The sequence below is a fragment of the Triticum aestivum genome, chromosome 7B (assembly GCF_018294505.1).
Source record: "Triticum aestivum cultivar Chinese Spring chromosome 7B, IWGSC CS RefSeq v2.1, whole genome shotgun sequence".
Taxonomy (NCBI): domain Eukaryota; kingdom Viridiplantae; phylum Streptophyta; class Magnoliopsida; order Poales; family Poaceae; genus Triticum; species Triticum aestivum.
Window position 1 is genome coordinate 218,153,780 of NC_057813.1, and position 5,695 is coordinate 218,159,474.

The window sequence follows — 5,695 nt, forward strand, 5'->3', positions numbered from 1 at the left end:
TGGGAACCGCCTATAATCTGTTTAGCATGGAAGATATCGTCGTCTCCTAGTTGTTATGTTGACAATGAAAGTATGCCGCTCAAAATATAATTTATCTCTATTTCAAAATCGAGCTCTGGCACCTCTACAAATCCCTGCTTCCCTCTACGAAGGGCCTATTTATTTACTTTCATGTTGAGTCATCACCCTTCTTATTAAAAAGCACCCGCTGGAGAGCACACTGTCGTTTGCATTCATTATAATTGGTTTATATTGGGTATGACCTGACTGGATCTCTTTGACCATGAATTACAATGTTTAGTCAGTCCTTGATCTTTAAAGGTGCTCTGCATTTATGTTTTGTGGTCTCAGAAAGGGCTAGCGAGATACCATTTTGTTATATCATGTTATGATTATTTTGAGAAAGTGTTGTCATCCGAGTTTTGCTATTATAGCTCGCTAGCTGATTATGCTATTGATATGAGTAATTGTGAGACCTACGTGTTATTGTGAGTATGGTTAGTTCATAATAATTGCTGAAACGTGAATGCTGGCTTTTCATGTTTACAACAACAAGAGCAAACAGAGTTTGTAAAAGTTTTTCTTTTTTTCTCTTTCAGTTTGTCAACTGAATTGCTTCAGGACAAGCAAGGGTTTAAGCTTGGGGGAGTTGATACGTCTCCGTCGTATCTACTTTTCCAAACACTTTTGCCCTTGTTTTGGACTCTAATTTGTATCATTTGAATGGAACTAACCTGGACTGACGCTGTTTTCAGCAGAATTGCCATGGTGTTGTTTTATGTAAAGAAAATAAAAGATCTCGGAATGACCTAAAACTCCACAGAACACCTTAGAAAAAACAATAAAAAATCCTTGCCAAAGATGAAGACCAGGGGGGGCCACACCCTGTCCACGAGGGTGGGGGGCGCCCCCTGGACTCGCCCCCCTACCTCGTGGGCCCCCTGGTGGCCCTCCGACGCCAACTCCAACTCCATATATTGGCTTTCGGGGTGAAAAAAATCAGAGAGAAGAAATCATCGCATTTTACGATACAGAGCCGCCGCCAAGCCCTAATCTCTCTCGGGAGGGCTGATCTGGAGTCCGTTTGGGGCTCCGGAGAGGGGGATTCGTCGCCGTCGTCATCATCAACCATCCTCCATCACCAATTTCATGATGCTCACTGCCGTGCGTGAGTAATCGCATCGTAGGCTTGCTGGACGGTGATGGGTTGGATGAGATTTATCATGTAATCGAGTTAGTTTTGTTAGGGTTTGATCCCTAGTATCCATTATGTTCTGAGATTGATGTTGCTATGACTTTGCTATGCTTAATGCTTGTCACTAGGGCCTGAGTGCCATGATTTCAGATCTGAACCTATTATGTTTTCATGAATATATGTGTGTTCTTGATCCTATCTTGCAAGTCTATAGTCACCTACTATGTGTTATGATCCGGCAACCCCGAAGTGACAATAATCGGGACCACTCCCGGTGATGACCATAGTTTGAGGAGTTCATGTATTCACTATGTGCTAATGCTTTGTTCCGATTCTCTATTAAAAGGAGGCCTTAATATCCCTTAGTTTCCAATAGGACCCCGCTGCCACGGGAGGGTAGGACAAAAGATGTCATGCAAGTTCTTTTCCATAAGCACGTATGACTATATATGGAATACATGCCTACATTACATTGATGAACTGGAGCTAGTTCTGTGTCACCCTATGTTATGACTGTTACATGACGAACCTCACCCGGCATAATTATCCATCGCTAATCCGGTGCCTACGAGTTTTCCATATACTGGTTCTCGCTTATTTACTTTTCCGTTGCTACTGTTACAATCACTACAAAATACCAAAAACATTACTTTTGCTATCTTTACTTTTGTTACCGTTACCACCACTATCATATTACTTTGCTACTAAACACTTTGCTGCAGATACTAAGTTTCCAGGTGTGGTTGAATTGACAACTCAGCTGCTAATACTTGAGAATATTCTTTGGCTTCCCTTGTGTCGAATCAATAAATTTGGGTTGAATACTCTACCCTCAAAAACTATTGCGATCCCCTATACTTGTGGGTTATCAAACCACACCTGGATAACTTAGTATCTGCAGCAAAGTATTTAGTAGCAAAGTAGTATGATAATAAAAGTAACAGTGGCAAAAGTAAAGATAAATGTTTTGGGGGTTTTGTAGTAGTTGTAACAGTAGCAACGGAAAAGTAAATAAGCGAAGAACAATATGTGAAAAGCTCGTAGGCAATGGATCAGTGATGGATAGTTATGCCGGATGCGATTCCTCATGCAATAATTATAACATAGGGTGATACAGAACTAGCTCCAATTCATCAATGTAATGTAGGCATGTATTCCGTTAATAGTCATACGTACTTATGGAAAAAAACTTGCATGGCATCTTTTGTCCTACCCTCCCGTGGAAGCGGGGTCCTAGCGGAAACTAAGGGATATTAAGGCCTCCTTTTAATAGAGGACCGGAACAAAGCACTAGCACATAGTGAATACATGAACTTATCAAACTATGGTCATCACCGAGAAGTATCCCGATTATTGTCACTTCTGGGTTGTCGGATCATAACACATAATAGGTGACTATAGACTTGCAAGATAGGATCAAGAACACACATATATTCATGAAAATATAATAGGTTCAGATCTGAAATCATGGCACTCGGGCCCTAGTGACAAGCATTAAGCATAGCAAAGTCATAGCAACATCAATCTCAGAACATAGTGGATACTAGGGATCAAACCCTAACAAAACTAACTTGATTACATGGTAAATCTCATCCAACCCATCACCGTCCAGCAAGCCTACGATGGAATTACTCACGCATGGCGGTGAACATCATGAAATTGGTGATGGAGGATGGTTGATGATGACCACGGCGACGAATCCCCCTCTCCGGAGCCGCGAACGGACTCCAGATCAGTCTCCCGAGAGAGATTAGGGCTTGGCGGCCGCTCCGTGTCGTAAAACACGATGAAACTTTCTCTCTGATTTTTTTCTCCCCGAACGTGAATATATGGAGTTGGAGTTGAGGTCGGTGGAGGTCCAGGGGGCCCACGAGATAGGGGGGCGCACCCCCCTGTCTAGTGGACAGGCCCTGGGCCCCCTGGTGTATTTCTTTCGCCCATAAATTCTTATTAATTCCAAAAAGTGCCTCCGTGGATTTTCAGGACATTCCGAGAACTTCTCTTTTCTACACATAAAACAACATCATGGTTGATCTGCTGAAAACAGCGTCAGTCCGGGTTAGTTTCATTCAAATCATGCATGTTAGAGTCCAAAACAAGGACAAAAGTGTTTGGAAAAGTAGATACGTTGGAGACGTATCAGTAAGGAACATGCTTCTTTTCATTTGATGCATGTTTCATCACTTGTTAGTCACCCTCCTTTCCACCTTTTTTGTGCAAACAGAGATATACATTTCACGCTCGATCTTAGTTGAACTGCACAAATGATATCCAAATTATAGTTGAGCATTCCAGGAGCTTCACAACCAACCTTGATGTTGCTCAATTTTATTGCAACTAATGAAGAAGAAGCTCTGTGGGTTTCGTTTTCTGATGGAGATGGTACCGGGGCTGGAGCCCTTTTCTTAAAAAAATTGAAGAAGAAGCTGCTAGCTGACGGGACATTGCTTCATTTTAGGTGAACTGCACCAAAAGGTCCCATGAATTCAATCATCCATGTTGGTGACTGAAAGAGCCAGCTTCAGCATCCCAGTCTAAGCACCCCCAGCCTCCATCCTTGCAACGCACGGTACACCTCGTTTACCACCTGCTCCACCCTAGTGTCACTGATAAAATGAAGTAATAAATACAGTTAAAATAGAGCGAGTGTCCTCTCTATCATTTCATTTCCAATGTAGATAAAGAAAGTGCTTCTCTTTGTTAATGTATGTTTCATCAACTAGTCCCATTGTTAATGTTTAAGCATTTCTGCAAACTGGGGTGCTTAATTTTAGTTGATCTGTACAAAAATAGAGATTTGAATGTCTCAAGGCACCTCCTTGTACTACCACTATACACTGATGTTCATCACTGGCAGACGGTGTATCTGGGAGACTTGGGACGATGTCCAGTATGAGGCGTACCATATGAGGCGTCGCAGGGCCCATCTCGCCCTCGCAGCATGGCATATTATGATACTATCGCAATATTTTCTTCTATTTATTTTGTGTGTTTCATCAACTAGTGCCACTATAATGTAATCACGCTTTTTCATTATCTGTGCAAACAGGGTTATTCAACTGCATTTTGGTGGAACTGCACAAAGGTACGTATGGAACCGGCATATATGCAGAGTGCGAGGTGTGCCAAGTAAAAATTACCGACAGCAACCATGATGCATGCACGCATTGGCATCCACCACCACTAGTGGGATGTGTGGCGCTCTCTGTGGACGGATCTTCCTCAGCAGCAAATCCTCTAACCAAATACTAGTAGCTTATATTGGCAGTTTTCTAGGGAGTACTCTTTTCTGAAAGAAGCACAAATCTATTTTTCTTTATTTGTACACTGTGTCACAACTTTGACCCAAAGGTCCAGAGCTATTTTAGGGTGATTGGCGTAGTACTCGGAGATTGATTGTAAGCATGATTTTCATTAGCTGTCACACTAATTGTAAGCATGAGCAGGTGGAAAATTAGGTTAGTGCGAAGCTTACCTTAAACCCTACCGCTGCCGTTGAAACGGGGCGAGCATCGAGGGAACCGTGGAGAATGGCGGGGAAGTGACGTCGTGCCATCCGGCCTACTCTTGCGGTGGGAGAATGGATTCTCCTGTCGCTCCGGCTGGCTCTGCACCCTGATGAACGGCACACCATACTCGAACGATTCGTTATCCTCTGGGTGCTCGACCTTTGACCTGTACGCCCACCACCTCCGCCTGACTGTCACCTCGGGCGAATATGTCTGCTCCATCGCCCAGAGGAGATACTCGATGAACTCGAAGGACTGCGGCGTGACTGCCGCCGATGAGTACATGTACATCGCCGCCCTCATCGCCGCTGTCTCACTCTTTCGCATACATTGCCACATGGCCCGCACCGTCCTCGAAATCTCCCACTCATTGTCAAACCAAGTAAGGATCTCCTTCAACCTGGCTAACTTTGCCTGGTCGCCGTCGGCGATCTTCCTGATTCACTGCTGCATCCTCTCCATAGATGTCCTTCTGAGTGGTCCGGTGCTAGCTTTGGAAGATGGGAGGAGAGACGGTGGTCTTGCAATAGAGAAGAGGGAGAGGCGAGATGGTGGTTTTGGAATGGAGATGATGGAGAGGAGAGGAGGTGGTTTTCCAATGGAGAAGAGGGAGAGGAGCATGCAGCAGCGATTTAGGATTGGACGAGAGGGCCGGCGCACTGTGACTGGATCAAAATCAAAATCAATTTACCCTTCAATTAAGAAAGCGACCCTACATTAACTAGTCTCCCTTTTATTCTAGGTCTTAATTGACCATGATTTTCGCACATAAAATATATGTTATACGTTGCAAAAATAGTATAATTTGAAAGTACATTCAGATACGAACCAAACGATACAATTTTTGGTAACATGCATTCACATTTTGCTTGTCAAATACAGTACATGGTCAAACTTTGACCCAAAATACGCAAAACAACAAAAAAATACTTCCAAGACCAGCGCCGCTCTTCCGCTCTTCTCCTCTTAAACCACTGCCGCTCCTCTCCTG